Source organism: Salvia splendens, chromosome 11 (assembly GCF_004379255.2).
Source record: "Salvia splendens isolate huo1 chromosome 11, SspV2, whole genome shotgun sequence".
Classification (NCBI taxonomy): Eukaryota; Viridiplantae; Streptophyta; class Magnoliopsida; order Lamiales; family Lamiaceae; genus Salvia; species Salvia splendens.
The window spans coordinates 27,215,908-27,242,256 of record NC_056042.1 but is presented as its reverse complement, the minus strand read 5'-3'; the positions used below and the strand labels follow the sequence as shown (position 1 = coordinate 27,242,256).

The 26,349-nt window shown below is 38.1% G+C and overlaps 1 pseudogene; it reads right to left on the bottom strand.

Moving 5' to 3' along the window:
* Positions 1-1,508: 1,508 nt before the first annotated feature.
* LOC121755654 lies at positions 1,509-13,260 on the bottom strand (annotated as a pseudogene).
* Positions 13,261-26,349: the final 13,089 nt, after the last annotated feature.

Below are 26,349 nucleotides of genomic sequence, written 5' to 3'. Positions count from 1 at the left end.
AGTAGCCTTGGCCTCTACCATTTCGACACATAATCCACCGCCACAAGGATATATGTGTTTTCGTATGAAGAAGGAAATGACCCCATGAAATCCATTCCCCATACATCGAAAATCTCACAAACAATCACAGGGACCTGCGGTATTTCGTCCCTCTTGGAAATTCCCTGACATCTTTCACAATTTTGACAAAATTCAAAAGCATCTTTATGCAATGTAGGCCAGTAAAAATCAGGGCTGGCAAATCGTGCAGATTGGGTCGCTATCGGGTCAACCCAATATCGACCCAACCTTACAGGGTCTCAACCCAACCCAACCCAACCCAAATCATCGTGTTCTTATCGGGTTCAATCCAAACAGATTCGTGTCGGATTCGTGCGGATTTCGTGTCATCCAAAAAAATATAGGTCTTGTCGGATTCGTGCGAATTTTGTGTCATCCAAAAAATATTGGTCATCTTTTAATGATAGTAAATAGTAAGTTACTACACAATATATATGCTATACGATAGGCCGGTCCGATTGACATCCCTAATAGTAAGTTACTACACAATATATACGTTATACGATAACGACCTATATATGATATTATATAATTAAAATTTGATATTACACGATAAAATACGATATTACAAAATTTAAATATTTAAATTAAATAATTTTTAATTCCAAATAATAAAATTAAAGTATATTAAAATTAAATATAACTGATAAAGTTAAAATAATTAAAATAATTATTTTTTAATAAAATTTAAGTTTGCAGTAATATTTTTTTATCATAAAAAATAATTAATAACCGTATTAATCATATTTTTACTAATAAAATTAAAATATTTTTTTAATTAATAAAAATAATTAAAATTTAAAATTTAATATATTATTTTTATTAATCAAAATATTTTTTTTTCTTAACGGATAACCCAACCCGACCCAAATCCAACCCAACCCAACCCAACCCAAAATTTTCAGGTTCTTATTGGGTCGACCCTATAAGGATCCAAATCCTAAACGTGTATGTTCGTGTTGGGTTAATTTCATGTGAATTCGTGTCGGATTATCGTGTCGGATCAAAAATTGTCAGCCCTAAATATGAACCGATGAAATAGTTAATGTAAGATTAAAACTAAAATCATGTATTCGGTTTTTTTTTCTTTCAAAAATGATTGTGGTTGCCATTATGGGCCTGACTAATATTGGCATAGACTGTCACAGCCCAACCACTTTTATTCGACCATAGGTTCAACTAGTTTTATTATCAGATATTACTCCAATAAAATTTCAACGCACTCATTTATTTCTAGCCCAATACATAAATTTCTCTAACCAGCTAAGCCCATGGGCCTAAATGAACATAGGCAAAAGTGTCTCTATCAAATTCATACCAAGTCTTAAGAGTGGATTTAGCTACATAAGCAAAATAGTTAACAAAATGTGAGTCTCATTTCTATAATATACAATTACTTATACAAAAGAACATAGGCAAAAGTGTTCCGCTCTTACAACTATAGTGGCTGAGGCCAAAATATTGAAAGCTTAAACAAGATAAAAAAAATAACAAAATTTCTGTGTTGATTACAACAGGTTTAGTATAAATCAGCAACAAACATATCCAAGCAACCGAGTCCAATATACATCTCAAATTCAAAATCATGACACCCTACTCACAAACATGGGAGAATAAAACACAAAAAGTTCACAAGGAAAAAAAAATATGGCCTTATGCTTTTTACCAAAAAGACATACCTACCTTTGGCCACAATTCCTATCAACACTATGACTGCATAACTTTGTTCTGTTTAACACAAGCCGGCGCTTTGAACGACTGGCACTTCCACATCGATGGCGCCCTCTCCACCGGAGGCGGCATCAAACTGTTACTCGAAAACAAGGCTTGAGGTTTCCCCTTCAGATTCACATTCCTGTCGCACAAGGAACGAGGTATTTGAGTTGCAGCAAATCGCATGCATTAGGAGTGATAACAAAATAGCTGAGTATAAGGCTTGCCTCGTAGTCATATCGAGAGAAGTTCCTCCCATAAGAGAACTTCTCACCATCAAATCTCCTAATAAAGCATATTTGTGTGCTGTAAAAAAACAACTGACAATAAGTAATTTGAACCCCCTGCATAATTTAGTCTTTAGCAGAACCATTTTTCACCTCCTTCCAGAAAAGGACTAATTACTTCCAGAACCTCCAACCTCCCAATAACACATGCGCGCACACACATACCAGAAAGATGTTATATGATGGTTTATCGGTAGACTAAGAAACACACCTTCCAAATAAATTTCCTGCAGCAACTGTAGTTCCTTGGACGTAATAGTCCACATTTTCAGTTACCTCCTCAAGATTATTAGCAGTTTGCAATAGCTGTAGGGTAAAACAAGAACAGAATACAACAGTAAGAAAATAACAGGTCAAGGCATTAAGAGTTTTTATACGACAGATAGTGATTAATTTCCAAATGTTATCTTCTTCGGATGGAAAAGGTGAACAACAGCATACCATTGTACGATTTTCCAAACTAATAATCAAGTATGTATGATATTCATCCTCATCAGCTACTCCTTTAGAGGAGTCACTGCGCAAATTCTTGTGGTAGACGGTCCAAATTCCTTTGCAACCAGGTAATGATTCCTTCAGAAACAAGGTATAAACAAATCATGAAACAATCAAGGAAAAACTAAAATTCTCTTAAAGCTTTACATTCTGCGAAGAAGAAAGTTAGAAGCTCTCAATATTACTCAGCCTTAATTTAATTATACAACTTATACACAAGACATTATGTATAGTACCCTAATAGAAAATGCTATACATCAAAATATAGTTCGCAACGATGTATGGAGACCAAATACACATGGGGGCATTTGTAATATTTAAGACCCTACAAAAAGGACAATTTCAAAGTGTAGATCAAACATTTTATTTATTTATTTTGCATTTTCTTTATATACTCCCTCCGTTTTTTAAAATAGCAACCATATCCATTTTGGGCCGTTCCTTAAAAATAGAAACTTTAGAATCTTTCTATTTTAGGACATGGACCCCACAATCCACTAACTCTACTTTCGCTACTTTTTCTCTTCCTCTCTCTTACTTTACTCATTTTTCTTTTCCTCTCTCTTACTTTACTAATTTTTCTCACTTATTGTACCAATTGTGCATTAAAACCCGTGCCGTTTCAAATGTTTCTATTTTTTGAATGCAGAGGGAGTATATGTTTTCTAGGAAGATAAGGAATAGTATTAATCTAGCTAAAAAAACAAATGGGCTTGGTCTGATTGACATCCCAACTACTAAGTTCCAATGTCAAAATAGAAATTTGACATTCACGGATTCTAAGAAGAGATATTCTTATGTTTTTTTATCTTAATTTGACAGTTTTCCACAAGTGTGTAGTCTAATAGTTTTACCAATAGAAAACTAAGTTTATATAACTGAAGGCATCGCATGACAAGCTAACAATGTAAGAATAACCACAACTTACATGATTTTTTACTTTTCATTTTCTGTTCTAAAAACATACTGACTTATTCACAGATAATTCATTCATATTTACTACTAGACATTAGAAAAATCATGTGTAGGACAGTAGGGTATAACATCTTCCAGAATTATACAAGAAGCACAGCAATAACCATATATTTAAAAAGCCCATGTAGTGAGTAGTAAAAGGAGGTGTACACACTTGAGTTATTGTATCTGAGCGGATTGATTTTTGAAGTACTGTGAGAGCACCATTTTTTCCATGGCCAGAACAGCATACCTAGATAGAGGATCAGTGTTGTTAGGGTCGCGGGGCGCACCGGGTCGATGAGGTGAAAATTCGGGTCGCGGGTCGACGAGTCGACGGGGTCGAGAGACCCACAAAGCTAGGTTAATTTTTTTACCTTTTAATATTAAATAAAATAAATATATTGCTCTAATGTTTATAATACATCAAATAATATAAATGTAGACGCAATTCATGTGAATAGAGATAAAATGGAAAATAGAAATGATCAAAATATCAAAACAATTCATAAGTCATAACACAATAAATAATTGAAACCATTGTCTGAAAATATCAAAACAAAGGAATATATGAAGGGTGGCAGCAAAAGATCTTTGAATTGTTTATTTGTTTAGGAGTGAAGAGGCCGAATTCTAAAGTGTAGAAAGTAGGTTTGAAAAGTTTGATGTGGTGCATGCATATATATAAAGAATTGTGATTGACAGAGACAGAAAACATGTGAGAGATTTGAGAAAATCAGAGATAACATGTTGTTTAGTGTGACCCAGGCGACTCACTCGACCCAGGCGACCCACTCGACCCAGTCGACCCAGCGGCGACCCTGTATCTCGATCAACCCACCCATGTTGGGGCGGTGATGGTCTCGACCCAGGCGACCCGGGCGACCCGAGCGACCCGAACGACATTTTGACAACACTGTAGAGGATGCATACATAATTTGTATATCAGATAACGAAGGACTATAAATGTCTGAACAATGAAGGACAATTTAATAAATAAGGACAACACTTTTAGCAATGCATTGGTTACCAACTGATAAGCCAACTTAAACTGAAGAATGAAGCTACAACTAACCAGTTAATAATTACTTTGCTTCGCAACTCCTGTAGCATTTGGATCACCATTAATTCTCAAACCATAAGAGAAATCCTTTAGTGGACCAATATTAAGCAATGAATCCCGTACAGCAAAGGTAAAGTTTTTCTGCAAAAACCAAATAACCAACTCATCTCTTAAAAAATAGAAAATTCTAAAATACTCATATTTCAGTATTAATGCATTAAAATCAAATGTCAATTCAGCAGCTTAGAATGAAATTTATCAGCATACTATGCGAGATCTGACATGACATCCAATCAAGTTCATCAAGGTCAAATTGCAACAGAAACAGAACCCAAGATACGATAGGAAACCATATCATCTAGTTAATTCATATGACTTCACATTCGAGATGAGTACAACCTCAAGTCCATAAACATAATATCGCTGTTCTAAAATTAAAATTGCGCTTCAGTAAGAAACTAAGATGCAAAGTTCAAAGCAGCTAGAATTTTAAAAGGCTTGTCAATGTTTCGAATTTATCAGTACTAGGGGAGAATGTGAAGAAAACCTTATGGTCCCAAACTTACAATGAGAGATCCAACAATAAACGCAAGTCAAGGTGGTCTGGTGAAGTTTAGTTGTTACATTCATCCTCAAAGCAATTGTTGAGCCTTCTGATTGAAATCTTTGATAGATAAATTATAAATATTGGCCGTATTCAAAGCAATGTATATTTATAGGCTCTCTGTTGAGAAGATTCTCAGAATCTGCTTAAAGCATTTTCCCAAACAAAATTCAAGCTCATGAAGAGAGGCTGATGTTATATAGAGCACCATCAACTATAAAAACAAACATCACAGATAGGCTGAAGAAGCATCTTCTACGATCCTAATGAAGCACTATTGTCAGGTTGTCACAAACTTTAATCATTTCTCCAGCAGAGAATAAATGACAACCTTGATATCAAAGCAATATATGATACGTATAGAATTTTCTTGATGCTAAAACAATTAAAAATTTAAGGTTAGTTTTAAGAAAAAACAGGCCAGTTCTCTTTGAGCGTAGTTCTACTTCACATTAAAAAAATCATAATAAAATTAACACAATGGAGCTCAGCAAAGAATGCAGATCATGGTTTAACCTGAGCTATTTGCGCATTGTTTGGACCTGTGCCATAGAATGTAAGTTCCTCGCTGGTAATCAAATCCTGCAATGCATCAGAAGGAGATCTCCGCAGTCTCTTCATTGAAGAGGCATCACTTTCAATATCCCCAACCTAGAGAAAAGGAGAACATGCACAGCCCATGTTGAGTTAACCGTGCCTTAAGATACATAAAAAGAACTAGAGACTTCCAAACCCCATGGCTAATATTATGCCAGCACTTACAGAGCCCGCATTTCAAGATCAAGTCTTATTTTAAGAAAGCAAACTTGAAATATAATCATCCTGAGTTCTAACAGTCAAAATGACAAACCTCTTCCTTTACACCAGGACTTAGTGTTGGAGCTCCAATTCCAGAATAGTACTGTACAAGCAGACTATCACCCAACCGACTGCCCAAAAAGAAAAACGAGCTTCCAATGGTAGTAATGTCCTACAAAAAATCAAGTTCAGTTGATGAAAAATCTATCATTGCAGATGTTCATCAGGTAATGTGCAATAACATGAACTTAATGTGGCTGACCGATGTAAGGACTGAAGCTCTTGACTTCATCAGTTCAAGCCTCTGAACAACTCTGCAGAATTGAATAGGACAGCATATCAAATATACAGTATATGACTACATAAGTAATGTCACCGTCCTAGTTTTTACACAATCAAAGGCAAGCCAACAATGCATAGCCCAGGCATATTTATACATCATATTCTACACTTGAAGCTTAAGTATCCCATTTTTGCATACTCTCAACCAAAATGATAACACATCACTAGGAAGTCTTTCAAAGCAGATCTGCAGAGGTTTAATCTGGCAATATTTGAAAAGCTATAAACATAACATAAAGAAATTTCCAGATATTCCCAGTAACACGCTCTACCAACAGATCATAAGATAAAATTGTTGAGCCAGATAAGTCAGCAAAAGAATATTCTAAACACCCATGTCAGAAACAGAATATGTAAAATTAGATGCAAGGGTTGACTTAGTTAAACAAAATGAATACAGCACTTCCGTATGTCTCCAATAGGAGAACCAAGTGAGAATAATAAATCGCCAACCTCCCATCATAAACAAGAGTAAGCAAAAGCAGCTCCCCAGATTTAGAGGAGAACACAGCAACATCATTAGTTAACCATGTCGCAGTGGCGGCAACAAGCTCCGTAGTACCTAGGCATCTCTTGACTGAAAGAGGAGTGCATATACATTAGAAATAATGCAACTTCTTAGTAATAAGGCTAGGTGGAGATATCAAACATTCTAATCAAAGTTATTAACAGTAAGTACTATGTTTACAAATATCACCTTTAAAACCAGCAAACCTATATGTACAATAAGTAGTTTTTTCAGGAACGGGACGGAAGAACAATGTATAACCTATCCTAAAAGGTGGCACCGTGCTTTGTGATGCACTTATTCCTAATGTAAATCATTATAAGAGGCAAAGTCAGCAATGAACCAATAGTTAGTCTAATAATACATGCACGGTCTAACTTAAAAAACTAGTAGATTATATTGAATGGTAATACATCCTTCTCCACATATTATAGAGAAAAGAAGGGGCAGAAAGAAATAGTGAAGCAGAAATTTCACCTTCCATCTGCGGGAACAGCAAAATTGTTCAACCCCGAGTGACATGAAGCAGACTGACCAATTAAGCATCATCAGATATAGAGCAGGACAAAAAGAATGGAAAAGCAGGTGATACCGAAGATGCAATGCCAAAAAGAGCAAACCTGGCTATGATAATGAATTGTATTCGCACCAATTACAAGAACTCCACCAATAGGTGAAGGAACTGCAAGAAGCTTGTATGCATCATGAGGGAGATTCTGAAAATCATATAGAAAAATATAGTAATTAGTTCAGATTAACATTGGTTGGATATTAGAGGGTGGTTAGCTTTAAGCTAGTGTACAAACTCCAACGTTCTTCCTTTGTAATCTATCAATGCCTAAGAAAGGTACAAATAGAAGATAACTGAGGCATCATAATGAAGGCTTTCTCAACGATGGATGCAGGTCATAAAGTAAACCTCTAGCACCACAAAAATATGCTATATTAACATTAGCACGTAAAGAAAAAATATTCCTAAGACATGACATGATAAGCTCTTAATATAGTTGGAACAATTACATGAGACCCTATAAGTAAAATAAGAGGATCATATTTTAAAACACTGACCATGTCTGACCATATGAGCGGATGCTGCTTTAATGTTGTATTGACGCTGAGTGCGGAAACCATACAAGTGTGATGTTTCCAAGCAACCCGACCCGCCCATGTAAGCTCATGTTCATGAAGAATTACCACAACAGGCTCAATATAACCTGAAAAATAGCTTTTAATCATTCAAAAAAGGAGTTGCTGGGAATTGGCTGAGGTTCATAATGAAATGAAGTTGCTGAGAAAAGATATACGAACAGATCACAAATTAGTTGCCTGAATCTTAGAGAAATATAATCAGGATAGTAAGGACCTAAAAGCAAAAACAAAAGATTAAATAAAACCACTGATTAGAGTCTAGACCAAGCAATGGCTACAAGTAAGACTTCTTTCACAGCAAATCAGAAGAGTCCTCTTATTAGAGACCTTTGGTGATAAGAGTAAAGGTACCGGACAATAAGAGGAGCACAAGAAGTGCTCTATCAAATATGCAGAGGAAGAGGCACGGCGTGGCAGATGCCAACCGAAGAGGCACGGCGTGGCAGATGCCAGAAGCGCTGACCGACGAACCGTTTCCCAGCGTGACGGAGTAGGGTGCTGTGCCCGTGATTGGGAACTGCAGACGTCTGACCAGGTGATCTGAGATGAAACAGTGACTTGCCCCGCTGTCGACCATGACTAGGATCTTATTGGTTTCGATGCCACCGAACAGCTTCATAGTGCGGGAGGTATCCAAGCCGTTACAAGATAGTTCCGAAAGCTGGAGCTCCAGTTGGGTCCCGTTATCCATCTGGTTCTCGGTCTCCACATCGTCGTAACTAGGATCATCATCATCGATGACAAGAACATTGAGAGTCTTTGGGGGGCACCGATGAGTGGGGCCAAATTTGAGGCCGCATTTGAAACAGGTACCCGCGGCGATGTGCTTTTTGTACTCTTCGGAAGATATATTCCGGAAACGGTTGGGGCGGTTAGAACCTGAAGAGGAAAACGACGCCGGCGTCGGGGAGAACCCTTTTGGGTTCTGGCGAGACATACCCTGGGGCGGCAGAACCGCGGGGGAAAGAGGTCTGCTCACCTGATGAGTACCGGAGAGCTGGTCCAGTTTTAAAGCCATTTGCACTGCATCCGAATAAGAAGAAAGTTGCGCTGCCTTCAGGTGCATCCGAATCTCTGGGCGAAGAGCTGCCAAGAAGAACCCCAAGTATTGGTGATCTGCCAGGTCCGGTATTTGGGCAAGACGGGCCTCGAAAGCCGCTACAAACTCGACGAGGGAACCCTCTTGTTGGGTTGAGGCGAAAGCCTCGTAGCCATCTAGAGCCATTTTATCACCGAAACGCTTCATTATCTCCCGTTTGAGTTGTTCCCAATTGAGCACCGGAAGACGGCGTCGCAGAAGTAGGAACCATGGCAAGGCTGGCCCAGCCAAAGCCACCATTGCAATGTCCAGCCGCTTCTCCGGGGAGGTTTTTGACACCAAGAAATATTGCTCCGCGCGCGCGAGCCACGCTATAGTATCTGTTCCGTCAAACGTAGGCATAGACAGGTTTGAGTTGTCCCCTGTTGCTGTCATGCTTCCGGTGGAGTCACCATCCGTAGGTGGATCTGTTGATTTGGAAGAAGATCCCGTGGCGAGGGCGGTTCGGACCTCCGCCATAAAGGCCTCGAGTTGAGCTCCAATCTTTGTAACTTGCGCACCCTTTTTGGAACACTGGAGATTGAGTTCATCTACCATGGCAGTCAATGTCTCGGTCTTTTTCTCCAGATCTCCGGTGACCTTCTCTAATCCCTCCAGCCGCGTGTCCGTATTACGAGTGTTAACCATCGTTCACCGCACCAATTGATAAGAGTAAAGGTACCGGGCAATAAGAGGAGCACAAGAAGTGCTCTATAAAATATGCAGAGGAAGAAATAAACTCCCACACTCAATCAGATGAAAGAACTCGGCTTTATTGATATGAGAAATGAAATGACACTTCAACGGAAATCCTCACAAGGAGGCCTACGATACTACGATCGTCCAATACTAAATTCCCCAGATGCTTTTCTGTATTTTGGAACTTCAATATATAGACTTACAATTAGAGAAAAATCAGCAATAACTAACAGCATCTGCAACAACTTTATTTGAATTTGAAAACTCCTAACAACCTAACTACAGCCGAGATTTGTGCGCCTGCCTCTCCTTCATTCTTCCCCCTTTTCCTCTGACTCGGTTGGCCAAACCAACTGGCGGTTTCCCCTTTTGTAGACCCGCCAACTCGTATCATTTGGTGTACCCAAAAAAATTATGAAGTTGAATTGAGAATTTAATCATTTATTATAAATTGATTACCACTTAGTTGCTGGCGGTCAAGAGTGTCTCACTGAGTTGGAGTTGTCTATAACTGCACTCTCACTTAATTTAATCCACAACCACATTAAATTATAACTTATAAATTTTAACTGAAGAAGGTCAAAATCTGGTAACTACAACCTTAAAGCATAAAACAGATTTTTTCTTTATCACTAGCATCAAATTATCCAAATTAGAGAAGATTTTGACAATTCCACCTACTCAAAGGAAAATATACAGAAAAGATCTATGTCGTAGACTTCCCAAACTAGTTTTTTTGCCATGTAACCAATAAGCTCAACTTAAACTTGAGATAAAAGGAGCGGCAATGATGAGAAAGTCAATAGAACCAAACAAGTAATAGTCAGTCTCTGCCATTTAGAAAACGACACTTGACAGAATTGAATAATGCAGTCATTTTAGAAATCAAAGCTATCAAACCAAGCATATATTGGGAAACCTACAACTTGGAAAGATAAAGATCAGATTAGCACCCAATTAAAAATACAGAACAGAAAAAAAAATCATCATAAGCCCTTTTCAAAATCAGCAATTAAACATCGGCAGTTACAAGAAAGGAAATTTGTGTGCTGTAGCCCATAAGAAAGTGCTGATTCTCAATCTGGTTCTGGTGCATGCTTTTTATTGACTATTCTGAAGTATACAATCAAAACTTTCCACTGAAGTATGGGTAAGGAAATTACAATGATTAGGAAATCTATAGCGACAAAAAGCACACACAAATATTTGAGAATATATACTTAGCCATATTGGATTTTCTGAACCACCCTTTATTAAAAAGGGATGCCAAAAAAAACAAATCAGAATCCTTACCATGGATGAGAATACTTACCATGGATGAAGATGAAATCTTTAACATGCTTCATAGTTCATATCAAGATCTTGTAAGCCAACAATATACGATGATTCAATTCGAGATGCAGCAGCTGCCCTGAAAGTACTGTCCTCTGCAGGTGCAGTTAAACCAGTGCTAGCCTAACATCACGTTTCACAATTGAATTTACAATTTAAAAAAATGATATAAGCAGTTACTACTTGAAAGCAGCGTGATCCACATGGCTCAAACATTCATCATCCCCAACATTCGAAATAGTTCATGATACAATATGGAGTAAATATCTAGTAGTAGCAATAGAAATATATATTGTGTTCCTAGTAATCAAAATATTCATATCAAAAGAACTGTAACAGAGTAAAGACAGATCAGTTACAAAACCTCAGCTGCTTTGAGGACTATCATTTGTAATCCATATGCAAGCACCGCAACACACCTCCCCAATGGATCAACTTTCACTAGTGGGCCTCTTGGGAAAAATTCTCTGCCTCTTCTCAAGTGAACCCAATCAGAACCCTCAAAACAATGCATGGAACTGAAAGAGAAGAAGTAAAAGTATCTATAAGTAAATTACCACCAAACAGCATTCTAATGATAGTTGGTGTTGAGGCATACTAGTAACAACAGACATTCATTCTATTTGCAACTTACAATCAGAAATTACTCTCCACAGCTTCAGGTTTGTTATGTAGGCAGTTTGAGTTCACAAGTTCATGTTGAAGAAATATAGCAACATATATAAATAAAAATAAATCAAAGACCTATTTTTCCTGTCACAAATAATGTAAAGAGCTACTTATATATGCATATGACTATATGAGTGCCACCAATAGCACCATAGAACGCGTTGTGTTCCTTCAATGTGTGGGAAAGGAATTTGCAATAATAAGATTACATCACACCTGGTTCGTAGCCCATATATTGATTCATCAAACTCCAAAACTGATATTTTTGCATCTCGAAAAGTCAATATAATAGAGTCTCTCCTCTTTCCACCATCAGTAGCTCCATTTGGTAACACCCCCAATGACTCCACATTACCATGCAACCTACACGGCATTAAACAAAATCGAATTAGCATCTGAAATAACAAATAATACTGTTTTTCCATTGTAACAAATTACTTGAGGAAACTGACACTCATTCTTAAAAATTGTGGGAGCAACAAAAAAATCATTGCTAATATTAACAAAATTTACTCCAGTAGATAGCTACATATTAATCCAAATTCCAAAACTAGGTTAAAATACTGAGTATGATAATGATGATGATGTTATGTAAGCTCAACCACAACCCCACTACTTTCTTAATACAATCTTAAACAATGTGAAAGACAATAAGTAATAGAACACAAAATAAGTAATCATGATGGTGCATTTGTTGCATTTGATGAATTTAGCTTCATATTAAGACTCTATCATGCAGAGTGGGAGAGCTAGTAACATTGTTGGAAACAAAAATTTCGCAATTTTACCTACGAACATTCAAACATTTCCAACAAATTTCAACTAATTCCTCCAATCATCAATTTGAACACATATAATATTAACTAATTAAAAACAAAGTATAGCTATGCAAGCCATCAAACCAAGCTGAAAACTAAAATCAAGAGGACAATTTCTCAATACAACATGCCCTGCAATACAGTATTTTCCTGGAGCATCCTCCTAGCCAAAAAGTGCGACAAAGCTTTTCAACATTGCACAGCTGAATTATTTACGACAAAGAAAAGGCATAATTCAAGTAAATACTAGATATAGGAAAAGAAGAAACCTATAATGGCAAACGAGCTCAAGTGAGGCAACGGAAATGCCAGCTAAGACGGCTCCACCACCCTTGGGCTCGGCAGCAGCTTTGTGAGCTAAGGACGGAGAAGCCTCTTCCTGAATTCTTACAATGTAAACTTCAAGAACGTTGGCGGCAGCAGTAATGAGGTTGGGAACCGCTCCAATCAGCTTGGTGGAGGTGGCCCAGTCCGAGTCCATGTCGTCGGCGGTGATCGGAGGGATTTTGGGCGTGGAATCTGCGGAGGAATGGGTGATGAAACCCGAGGCGCAGTGCTCGATGCCGGTTGCCCAATGCATCATCTTGAACGCCGCGAAACTCATATCTGCAGTTGATTGGATTCCAGGTGAAGAATTCTGATGGTGGAAGTGGGGATGAGTGATGGTTTGGGGATTTAGGGTTTTGCTTAAAACCCCAGATGGCGGGATATTGGGGATAATTTTGCTTTTTTTTTAATTATTTGTGTAATGCCAAAATGTCAATCGTTTTCGGCTAATGATCGAGTTGATTAGTGGATAAGATTGTTTTCGAAGCTGTATTTGTAGGGGCAATAATAGTCACATGAACGGAGTAGTAAACAAGTAGTGAATAATTGAGAAATGTTGAAATTAACACAATAATCTTCATTGAAAAGTTAAAAAAGAATGGGATATGCCTAAGCATTTATATTTGAAAAGGGCAAATTTGATTTGTCATATTGCTCACACTCCTATGATGGTTGCTACAATGTTCGTGATCCAATAGGGGGCGATGAGGACAAGGAGGAGGTGCAAGAGGCATGAGGACACTTGCAACAATCTAAAACTGGGAAAATGACTATAATACAGTGGTTAAAGGGGCGATGATAAAGAAAGGGGAGAAAACATTGGGCGATGGAGGAGGCGGAGACCACGGCACGATACTAAAAGAAAGGGCGGTACAACAACCGGAGAGAGTGAATTGATAGGGTGCATGTTAGGCCCTAACAGTGTTACACATAAGTCAAAATGACAAAAAATGACAAATTGACATATTTACTCATAAACTAGTATCAGCACTCGTACTATGCACGAGCCTTATAGTTGTCACGTACAAATTATACATTCTCAATAAATCAATGGAAATAAGATTAATATCATTGTGTGATCTTCGAAAAATAAAAGAATGTGTAATATGGAGTAGCATTTTATTAGATAAATAAAAAAAATTAATTAATTAAATGTAAATTTAAAAGAGAGAAAGAATCAAATATTGATTAGAATAGACCAATTTAAAATATCTAATACAAACATAACAACCACACTTCAATGACATACTAAAACACCATCAATACAAATTAATTAGTGACAATTTATATTCAACAAAATAAAAGTTCACAATAAAAAAAATATCAAAAAGAATGAATATACATAAATGAGAATAAATTCACGTGATAACAACAAAAAAATAGTTCATAAATTTTAAAAATTGTCCTTGTAAATGACATTAACACTAAAATCACAAGTGTTATCAACATTATTATTACAAGCTAAAATCTTCCAATTTTTACAGCTCATAATTCTTGATACATAAATATTTAGTTGTGTGTGGATAAAGATGAATACTTAAAAAAATAATTAAACATGATAACCAATTGATCTTCACTTTTGCTAATGGTATTACATCCATTGTTGAGTTTGAATGACAATTTTGGAATACAGAGTATTAAAAATATTCTTGGTGGAATCAAGACTTATACTACATATTAGCCTAAATATTTCAAAACATGTATATTAATTATTAATTGGATACCATTACACAGTCATCCCCTTAAAAACCTAATAAAAGCGCAACCAAAAATCATTTCTGAATTGACCGTCGGTAAGAACATAGAGTAACCTCTACAATATCTAAACCATGGTTGCAAATTTTTCCACCAACACCAGATATCTTCCTTGCAACGATTTACATGTCGTCAATCTCTAAATTCGACAATAGCAAGAAGCCAACTAAGCTAGAAAATATATTTCCATAAAATCAAATAAATCATCCACAAACTGACTACCACAAACCCACCAACACCATGTTTCTCGACCCTTTCGTACTCAACAAAATTCTTTCTCTCACCAGATCTTTCAAAAATCTTCCTACTAAAATTGTGACATAACACGAACTAATAATCTTCAAATTTTCACGATACATGACTCTTGATATCTAGCATCTGTGTTAATTGCTATGCAGTCCATAAACTATATTTCGATGGCATGTCTATGTTATTTATGCCAAAACAACAATATTGGAATGTAAACAGATCTGAGAATAGTTGGTATTTTGTCTTTGGGTTATTAGCCTATAAATACATGAACTTTCCATTTTTTCTGCTTTTTCCCCAAAACTTTGTTTTTTGAATATAAATACATGAACTTTGGACTTTTTTGTTTTTTCCCCAAAAAATAAATTTTCACCAAATTAAAGCTGATGTGTTCACCGGAAAGCACCAACATGGCAGAAATGCCGGTAATAAAAAACGGCATCGTTTATAGTAAATGAGCTAATTTGCTTATAATTGCACAAACATTTGAGATATTCTACTTTTTTTCCCCAAACTTTTGAAACTGTCTGATATTTCTCCAAATTAAATGAAACTTTCTTGCATTTCCCCAACCTTTCTTCGCTAAATTCAATGTTAATATCATGAAAATTTACAAAAATAAATATGATTAAAAAACTCAATTCATTACATCATTTTTTCCATTAAATTTCTTCATAATTCCATTACACTTGAAAAATTCATCATTTTTCCATCCAAATTTGTTGATAAATTTGTACATGTACGGTCCCCGAGATTCACAACAAACTTATCATCCTCAAAAGTGATGATAAATTTGGATAGGAAAATGATGAATTTTTGAAGTGTAGTGGAAAAAGTAGAATATCTCAAATGTTTGTGCAATTATAAGCAAATTAGCTCATTTATTATAAACGATGTCGTTTTTTATTACCGGCGTTTCTGCAATGTTGGTGCTTTCCGGTGAACACATCAGCTTTAATTTGGTGAAAAATTATATTTTGGGGAAAAAACAAAAAAATCCAAAGTTCATGTATTTATATTCAAAAAACAAAGTTTTGGGGAAAAAGCAGAAAAAATGGAAAGTTCATGTATTTACAGGCTAATAACCCTTTTGTCTTTTGCTGCTATGTTTTTGTGAAACATATCCATGTGTTGATAGGTTGAATAACTTAGGTGTCGATTTGATATCTATTTCGATGTAAATCAGTTTAGAGATATCCAACAACGTCCATGTTATTTCTGCCAAATCAGTAATGTTGGAATGTAAATAGATATGTGAATAGTTGGTGATTTATCTGATGTTGCTATATTTTTGTGAAGCATATTCACGTGTTATAAATTTGTTTACATTTCTAAGATTGAAGCCTATATTAGTAATTCTGGTAATTTAAAATTTTATTACCTTCGTCCCCCAAAATTTGTCCCATTTTTCCATTTCCATCCGTCCCCCAAAATTTGTCTCATTTCACTTTTTATCATTTTTGGTAGTGGACCTAGGGGTGAGCAAAAAGCTCATCCTCTTCATCATAAATGATCCGCTTGCCCCGAAATGACCTGGACCACCATATTCTGACTTTTATCCGGAGAATAGCCACTGTCCAGAATCTTTTAAAGAAGGCGGGAGTTTTTAAATAACTTCCGTCTAATTAAATGAAATTTATGTTAGAAGACCTAAAGGCAAATGGTATAAAATCGATATCATTTCATAATTAAACCGAAAACCGATTATCCGAATCGAACCAAACCGAAATTTTGAAATTCGGTTTGGTTTTTTTGGTTTTTTCGGTTCGGTTCGGTTTTAAAAATACAAAAAATTCGTTTTTTTTGTTCGGTTCGATTCGGGCGAAAAAAATAACCAAAAACCCGAATTATATTTTAAATATTATATTATATATATTTATTCTATTAATTTAATATATTATATCATATATATAATATATATTCTTTTAATATATTTTATATAATATGTATTATATATATTCTATTAATTTTATATTATATATATTTATATTCTATTAATATATATAAAATAAATTAAATTATATATATATATATATATATATATATATGCTATTTTTTCGGTTTTTCATTTTTTTTTTAAATTCGGTTTTCGGTTTTTGGTTTTTCGGATTTCGGTTTTTTCAGTTTTTCGGTTCGGTTCGGTTTGAATTTTGAACTAAATTCAGTTTTTTGGGTTTGGTTCGGTTTTGGCAAAAAAACCGAACCGAAACCCGAATGCTCACCCCTAACTGGACTCCATATTCCACTAATTCATTCCTACTCACATTTTATTATAAAACTAATATATAAAAATAGAACCCACAATCCACTAACTTTTTCAACTCACTTTCCATTACATTTCTTCAAACCCGTGTTGAGTTAAAGTGGGACAAATTTTGGGGGATGGAGGTAGTAATAGTGTTGCAAAGATTATTATCACTAAATTTTTCATGATAATAAAACAACAATTTTCAGCCTTAATTTAACGGGTCCTTGTCCATTGAACGAAGCACACGAAAAATTTTAACCAACAAATCAAATATCGGATTGAGCCATTAAATGCACTCTAAATGTCCTCATATACCAATTCAAATTCCTTCTTAAAGACCACCATTATATTCAAACAAAATACTACAACCGGTGGAAGTAGCCGGCGGTTATGACCGGTGGAAGTATGCAAAGATCTAATTGATATCTAATTGCTATCTAATTGATCTAAAGTGTTCATGTCTGTAAAACAATATTCCTTTATCAGAAATATGTGAGCAGAAGTCCTTGGCGAAAAATTATGTTAGGTTGATTGTTTCTAGATGCAGGTTGATACTATTGCTGAAGAAGGACAAGGGTGTGCTTCTTCGACAAAGGTGTGCCGAAGAAGGACAAGGGTGCGCAGAATGCGAAGCAGCCCAAGGCGAAGGAGGAACCGCCCAAGCTGTTCTAGTTGTGCAACTTCCTAGATTGCATTTTTAAATCAACCGTTAGTAGTGTGGTTCGTAGTCACTTTCGGCGTGTTCATGGCAAAAACGAGACAGTGTGTTGGGAGTGTGGCAACGGTGTTGATGACCATCATCCGTGCCGCACTTTCTTGTGTTCTTGCCCCATGAAAAAGAACCTTACCAACTATAGGGAGCTGGATAGGCTTCGAGTTAGAATGGCGAAGGATCAGCAGAAGATGTTTGCAGAGGAGGATAGCAGAAGATGTTTGCAGAGGAGGATAGCAGAAGAAGTCGGCGAAGAAGTAGAAGAAGTGAATGTATTTACTAACTATTTCTAGTATATAGAAGATTAAGTTTTTGAAACTATGAGTGAATCAGGAGAAAAGAGAGTCTGTATTTTGTTTTGCTCCTACTTTTGATGCCTTTTATCTCTTGAAAAACTAGTGAAGGTGAATGTTTTAGATATCTAACTATTGATGGTTGCTTGGACTATTGATGTTTTGTGAATAAATTTAGTCGTGCGTTGGGAATGTTCATTGAGATACGAAAGAGAATTTTTTCAAGTAATCTTATTGCCAAAGCTGGCGAGTATGTAACTAATTGCACAATTATTGAGTGGGAAGTGCATTCTTGAAGTTGAAAACAATTGTATATGGGGTAGCGCTTTTCATTTGGGAGTTATCCAAAATAAATTTATTGACAATATTATATTAAAAATAATCTCATATTTATCGATTTTGAAATGATATGATTCATATCATTTCAAAATCGATAAATATGAGATTATTTTTAATATAATAGGGCTGGCAAATCGTGCGGATTGGGTCGCTATCGGGTCAACCCAATATCGACCCAACCTTATCGGGTCCCAACCCAACCCAACCCAAATCATCGTGTTCTTATCGGGTTCAACCCAAACAAATTTGTGCGGATTTCGTGTCATCCAAAAAAATATAGGTCGTGTCGGATTCGTGCGGATTTCGTGTCATCCAAAAAATATTGGTCATCTTTTAATGATAGTAAATAGTAAGTTACTACACAATATATATGCTATACGATAGGCCGGTCCGATTGACATCCCTAATAGTAAGTTACTACACAATATATACGTTATACGATAACGACCGACATATGATATTATACAATTAAAATTTGATATTACACGATAAAATAAGATATTACAAAATTTAAATATTTAAATTAAATAATTTTTAAATCCAAATAATAAAATTAAAGTATATTAAAATTAAATATAACTGATAAAGTTAAAATAATTAAAATAATTATTTTTTAATAAAATTTATGTTTGCAGTAATATTTTTTTATCATAAAAAATAATTGATAACCGTATTAATCATATTTTTACTAATAAAATTAAAATATTTTTTTAATTAATAAAAATAATTAAAAATTAAAATTTTATATATTATTTTTATTAATCAAAATATTTTTTTTCTTAACGGATAACCCAACTCGACCCAAATCCAACCCAACCCAACCCAAAATTTTCAAGTTCTTATTGAGTCGACCCTATAAGGACCCAAATCCTAAACGTGCATGTTCGTGTTGGGTTAATTTCGTGTGGATTTGTGTCGGATTATCGTGTCGGATCAAAAATTGCCAGCCCTAGTAAAAATCACTGTCTAACACTTTCCCCGCGGTCTTCCTAGGTCCAAAGTGACCTCCACACGCTAGGGCATGGCAGTGATTGAGCACATCTCTCTGTTCCCATTCTGGAATACACCTTCTAATTACCTGGTCGGCTCCCATTCTCCATAGATACAGGTCGTCCCAAAAGTAGTACTTGGTTTCACTTTTCAGTTTCATCTTCTGAGCCCGGGAGATTTCTTGTGAACTGGGCACCTCTCTAGTGACCAAGTAATTTGCTAGGTCCGCGTACCATGGTTCAGCCTTTATCCGGCAGTTTCCTTTCTCGACATCTCCTGGACCTATTAACGCCATAATCTCTTCCCAACTGATAGGTCTAGGAAATGCTTTCAAATAGTACAAATTTTCCTCTGGGAATGCATCTGGTATTGCTTCCTCGGTCTCCCCTTGGAAAATACGACTCAGGTGGCCAGCCACCTTGTTCTCTGGTCCTTTCTTGTCTTTAACCTCCCAATCAAATTCTTGTAGATGTAACACCCAACGGATCAACCTCGGTTTGGATTCTCTCTTTGCCAGTAAGTACTTGATAGCTGCGTGGTCCGTGAAAACTATCACCTTTGACCCCAATAAATATGGTCGGAACTTCTCAAAGGAATACACGACTGCCAGCATTTCCTTCTCCGTGGTGTCATAAATTTTCTGGGCCTGGTTGAGCGTTTTAGAAGCATAAAAAATCACATAGCTTTTCCCATCAACTCTTTGACCTAGCACTACTCCCACTGCATAATCGCTTGCGTCACACATGATTTCAAATGGTAGATTCCAATCGGGTGCTCTAATGATGGGAGCAGAAACCAGTTTATCCTTCAGTAGCCGAAAGGCTTTCTTGCACTCTTCATCAAAAACGAATTCCACTTCATTATGCAGCAAATGAGTAAGCGGCTGAGCAATCTTCGCGAAATCTTTAATGAATCTTCTATAGAAACCCGCGTGCCCTAGGAATCCTCTCACTTCTTTCTGATTCGTCGGGTAAGGCATTTTTGAGATAACATCAACCTTTGCTCGATCTACCTGTATCCCCCTTTCCGAGACTACGTGCCCTAGGACAATTCCCTCAGGGACCATAAAGTGGCATTTCTCGAAATTAAGGACCAAATGCTTTTCCTAGCACCTCCTTAATACTACATCCAAACTTGCTAAACAGGAGTCAAAAGAATTTCCATACACCGTGAAGTCATCCATGAAAATCTCGATGCAGTCCTCCAGTAGATCCGAGAAGATACTCATCATGCACCGTTGAAAAGTGTCTGGCGCATTGCATAGGCAAAACACATTCTTCTGTAAGCATACGTGCCAAAAGGACACGTAAATGTAGTCTTCTCCTGATCTTCTGGATCTACATAGATCTGGAAGTATCCACAGTATCCGTCTAGGAAACAGAAGTATTGTTTTCCTGCCAGCCTCTCCAGCATCTGATCAATGAATGGAAGCGGGAAATGATCTTTCCTAGTCGCTTCGTTCAGCTTTCTATAATCAATACACATCCTCCACCCAGTAACAAGTCGAGTGGGAACCAATTCATTCTTATCATTCTTGACTACCTGAATTCCTGATTTTTTGGGTACCATGTGAACTGGGCTGACCCACTCACTGTCCGGAATAGAGTAGATAATTGCCAAGGAGAGTAACTTCAAGACTTCTTTCAGGACTTCCTCTCTCATATTCGGATTAATCTTACGCTGTGGGTCCCTGCAGGCTTTTGCTCCTTCCTCCAAGCGGATGTGATGCATGCACAAATCTGGACTAATTCTTACCAGGTCAGAGAGAGTCCATCCAATAGCCTTCTTGTTTCTCCGGATCACCTCTAGCAGTTCCTCTTCTTGTCCTCTGGTCAAACTGCTATTAATGATCACAGGGAAAGTTTCATTCTCCTCTAGATAAGCATACTTGAGACCTGGTGGGAGCACTTTCAGTTCTTTCTTCAGTGTGCTTGCCTCCTGGGGCAAGGGATTTTTCTCTGTTCTTTCAGGTATCATGTTTTTCCTTGACCTAGAAGAAGCCTCTATGCTCGCCACATGGGGTGTCTTCCCTGACCTGGCTACTCCTGGATTTTTACAGAATTCCACGATTGCCTCAGCTAGCTCTTCATCTGATAATTCACTTGTGTTCATTGTTTCACACCATCCAGCCACTTCTCTGTCTATAGAGCAACTCATCGCTGAATTTTCACTTCAATCTGTTTCTGCATTAATTCTATCTCAAGATATTCCTGGACTAAGGAGTTAATGACATCAATAGCATGCAAATTCTCTACATCAAGAGGTTTCTTCATTGCTCCATCGATGCTAAAGGTGTATTTTTCCCCATTGTAGTCAAGGCATATAGTTCCATCAAAAACATCAATTATGGTCTTAGCTGTACGAAGAAAAGGTCTCCCTAGAAGTACGCCACTAGACTCAGCAGATTCATTGTCACTCATCTTTATCACATGAAAATCAGCTGGGTACAAGAAATCATGTATTCTGACTATCACATTCTCAAGCACTCCTTCAGGGCAAATACATGACCTATCCGCTAGCTGGATCACCACTTTCGTATCTACCATACTTACTCCTACCAGTTTCTTGTATATGAAAAGTGGTAACACATTTATTGACGCGCCTAGGTCATACATAGCATGCTCGATTTTTACATCACCAATAGAGATGGGCAAGGTAAACATACATGGGTCATTGCATTTTGAAGGCATCCTCCTCTTCTGAATCACAGGGGAGATGTTCTCGCCTATCAAAATTTTTCCACTGGGTCTAGCCTTCCCAGCTATAAATTCCTTGATGAATTTGCTAAACATTGGCAATTTCAGGGCCTGTAAGAATGGTAGATTGATTTCCAACTTCCCAAAATTATCCATGAAGTCTATCGGCTCTTCCTTCTTCTTCTTGGCTTCCCCCCGGCTTGGGAAGGGTTTCAGTCGCTTCCCCGCTCCTGTAGAACTTTCACCTGAGAACTCTCCAGTTTCCTTTCCTGCTGCCTCACTTCCCAACTCCGGCTCTGGATCGAGGAAGAATGGTTCAATTGGTCTAGGCAATGGTCTCTCCAAATCTCCTGCCTTAAGGTCATCTTTAACCAAGGGGCTATCTTCCTTCAAGTGTCTGGGTCTAGGAATTGTATCCTCTCCCTCCATGCCTTCCTTGGGATCTGTCGCCTCCTTCGTTCTTACCACCGGCCCCTCATATCCTTTCCCGGATCTCAAGGTAATTTGACTTATATTAGCTCTATCAGGTGGCCTTACTGAGGCGGGAATCTTGCCTTCATTTCCCCTCATCTCGGTCAAGGAAGTGGCTATTTGTGACAATTGCTTTGCCAGCATATCCATCGCCGCCTTTTGCTCCTGCTGAGCGTCCTGAAGCTTGTGGACTACGTCATTATTTGACTGCAAGTTGTTCTGCATATGCTCCTGAGAACTTACGAGATCATGCACCATCTCATCCAGATTTCTCGGTGTTTTAGAATTGGGCTGACTTGGCCCTGGGCCTGCACTCGGATTCGATCCACTCGCTTGATTCTGGCGAATGTTTCCTAGACCACTTGAATTATTGTTGTACTGATTTCCTGGCCCTTGGTAGGTGGTTTGAAAGTTCTTTTGGTGCGGTGGTACATAAGAGTTCCCTTGATTATTCTTATTTCTGTTTCCCCAACTTGAGTGGTCTCCTTGGTTCCGATTGATCCAGTTGCCCTGCCCTTCTTGGTTCCTTCCTAACTAGTTATCTTGTCTCTCGGGCTGAGGTGCAAACTGCAAATTCTGTTGTGGTGCTGGCTGGTTCTGTTCGTTATCAGTCCATCTGAAATTTGGATGGTTCCTCCAGGGTGCATCTCTTTGTCTCCCTGGATTCCAGCTCCCATCGGAATTCCAACTTCCCATTGCATTGACTTGGGTCTGATAATCTCCTTCCTGGGTCCCGTAATATTGCTGAAATTGATTATCTCCTAGACCAGGAGATTTCTCCTTCCCTTGTGAAGCTTGTGGATTTGTCTTTTCAATAGCGTTCAAAAGAGCTTTCTCGAGCTTGTCGATCATTGCTTCCACTTTATCATCTTCTTGCTCTCTCATAGCATTCACCGATCCTCTCCTTACTATATTCCTGGGGTTATCATATGCCTTCTTAGCGTCTATCAACTTCCCCAGAATCTCTCTTACTTCACTTCCCTTCTTTCTTGTGAAATTTCCCCCACTCGAGGAATTCATTAAGTCCTTAGACTCAGGGGTTGCCACTTCGTAAAACAGAGAGTAGGTCTCTGCCTCTATCATTCGGTGATTCGGGCATGCATCCAACAACCCCTTGAATCTCGACCAGTACTGACTAAAAGATTCGTCGTAATCCTGCTTACACTCTAATATTTCCTTTTTCAACGCATTCGTCTTGTTGGACGGAAAGAAATAATCTAAGAATTCCAACTTGAAGTCCCTCCATGTGCGGATAGAATCCGGGGGCAACCTCAATAACCATGTGTTGGTTTCCCCCTTCAAGGCAAACGGAATTGCACGCAGGCGATAATCCTCCTCAGTCGCCTCATTCTGCCTTTTCTGTATGCCACACAATTTGCTGAATTCATTCAAAAACTCATACGGGCACTCATTCCTTCGCCCAGAGAATGTGGTAGGATGCCAAGCACGTTTGTCTTTATCTCAATGGACCTCTGTCGCGGATTCATTACTATAGCTTGAGCTGGCTCTCCATCTAGATGGGCAGTAAGCGAACCGATCTCTGGATCTGGATCGATTATGTTCGCCATGTCCCCTGTTTCTTCCTCCTCTGTACTTGTTTCCGAAGATGATTTAGGATCCTCCCTTCCTGACGAATTCCAATCCTCTTCACTTCCCGAATCAAAAAATGGATCTCCCATAGATAATCCAGATCTGGTGGTGACCGTAGATGCTGTGTTCTTGACTTGCCAAATAAACTTATCGTTCCTCCACTCAGATGAGTTACCACAGTGTCCAAACCGTGAGTCCCTGCTCATAAACTGAAAATAAAAGGAAAGAAAAATTAAGAACTATGTACGCCAAAATCCACTAAACACAATCACAAATTACGTCATCCAGCCCCCGGCAATGGCGCCATTTGAAGGGAGAGAGGGTGATGTGCTGTGCTAGGTCGAGATACCAAGTCCTATGAACCCACTAGATCACTTGGTCTAGGAACTCAATGGAACACGGAATGCTCTGTCGTTGTACACACAAAACTCCCCTTCAAAGATCCCTCAACCCGAATACTATGGATTAGTATAGAGAAGCAGGGGTCGATCCCATGAAGACGGACACGTAAGAAAGCATTTAGAGACTCTTAACAAAGGCGGCGGCTGCCACGCAAACTGGGTTGAGGTATAACTACAACTAGACCTAGGCAAGAAATGTAGCACTAAACCTAGAAAACTGTAAACATGCTGAGATCAAACGTCCTCATGACTGCTAGATATTAAATTCACTTCCTAGACCGTGTAAATGACTACCTAATTTAGCTAGACAGAAAATGAATAACAGTGGGGACCATCATTCTAGAAATAGCAGGTACGGCAGAAAAGCTGCAAATAACGAACTGGGACTTTAACTAACAACGATATGCATTTCTCTAGCTGAATCAGACACGAAGATGAAGGAAACAGAGCACATACCCTGATTCGAACAGAATATAAAAGTTTGGTCGTCGAAAACTTGCAACAAACCGGAAATAACACAAATCTACATAAACTAGACGGAGCGAAATAAAAACACGAAGGCTAGGCATCAAATTAAACCAACTCTGTTCAGATCTCTTGTCGGATGCTTAATCCACTCCGGATCCAAGCGATCCGAGTCCTACAACAACCAGAATCATCCCCATAACTTCTGATTCTAAAGATCTACTCCGATCAACAACCAATTCAAACAATTCTACACAGATTCAGTGAGCAAATGCGAAAAGCATCCAAAACAAGTACTAGCACGAACTCCAGAAAAACACAGTAACTGAAGCAGAAACAAACACCATCAACATTATGGAAAATAGCTTGCATAAACCCACAGAATAAACGGTAAACAGAGTGCCGAGCTTTGAACAGCGAAGCTCGGTGAAATCCACAAAATAACGAGAAACAAATTGGAAATTGTTTCTTCGCCCTCGATAGGACGATGTTACACCCAAATGAAACTACTGTAAACAGGAAGTGAACCCAGACGGGAACCCCCGAATTTCCCAAAAAGAACCCAAGTGTGTAAGAGAAAAGTGAGCTCCTAGCTACAATCCATAATGAGGCCTCCACCGAGAAGGTCCCTCTAGAATGCATGATTCCTTCCTTATATAGGCGCGGACATAATCTTTTAGAAGCCTTCGTAGAAATCTTCATTCTACCCTTCAGCTCCGAGATTTCCTCCGTCTTGCAATTTCCTCCACAATGCTCACTTTTTCGCCAGTTTCCTCGGACCATGTGATTGTCCTCTCTCTTTCCTGGACCTGGCAAAATTCTTCTACACATCTGGCTTAAGACGTGTGTTAGACCCCGTAATTTCATGAATTTATCCCCTAGACCTATGCATGAAATTAGCCTTATCAGTCAGCCAGTCGTCCTAGCCGGAAGGGGTGGGACCGAATCAGGGCTGGGGTCTCCCGATTTTCGGGCTTGTACGCCAATGCCCTCCGCATGCAGAACAGTAGCCAAACGGAGGATGACTGCAGGAGGATAGCGGAGAAAGCCTTCCCCCATCCCGGGTTGTATAAGGAGTTCACCTACTGGAACTGCTACGAGGTGCTGAACGACTCCGAGAAGTTCCGGGCAGGTGTCGACGCTGGCTGGCCAAAGAAGCAACGACTGAACTATACCGGTGATTACAGGCCATTCCCACGACCTCCCCGATGATGCGGAGGAGCTCCCGTCCCCGCCATCGTTCG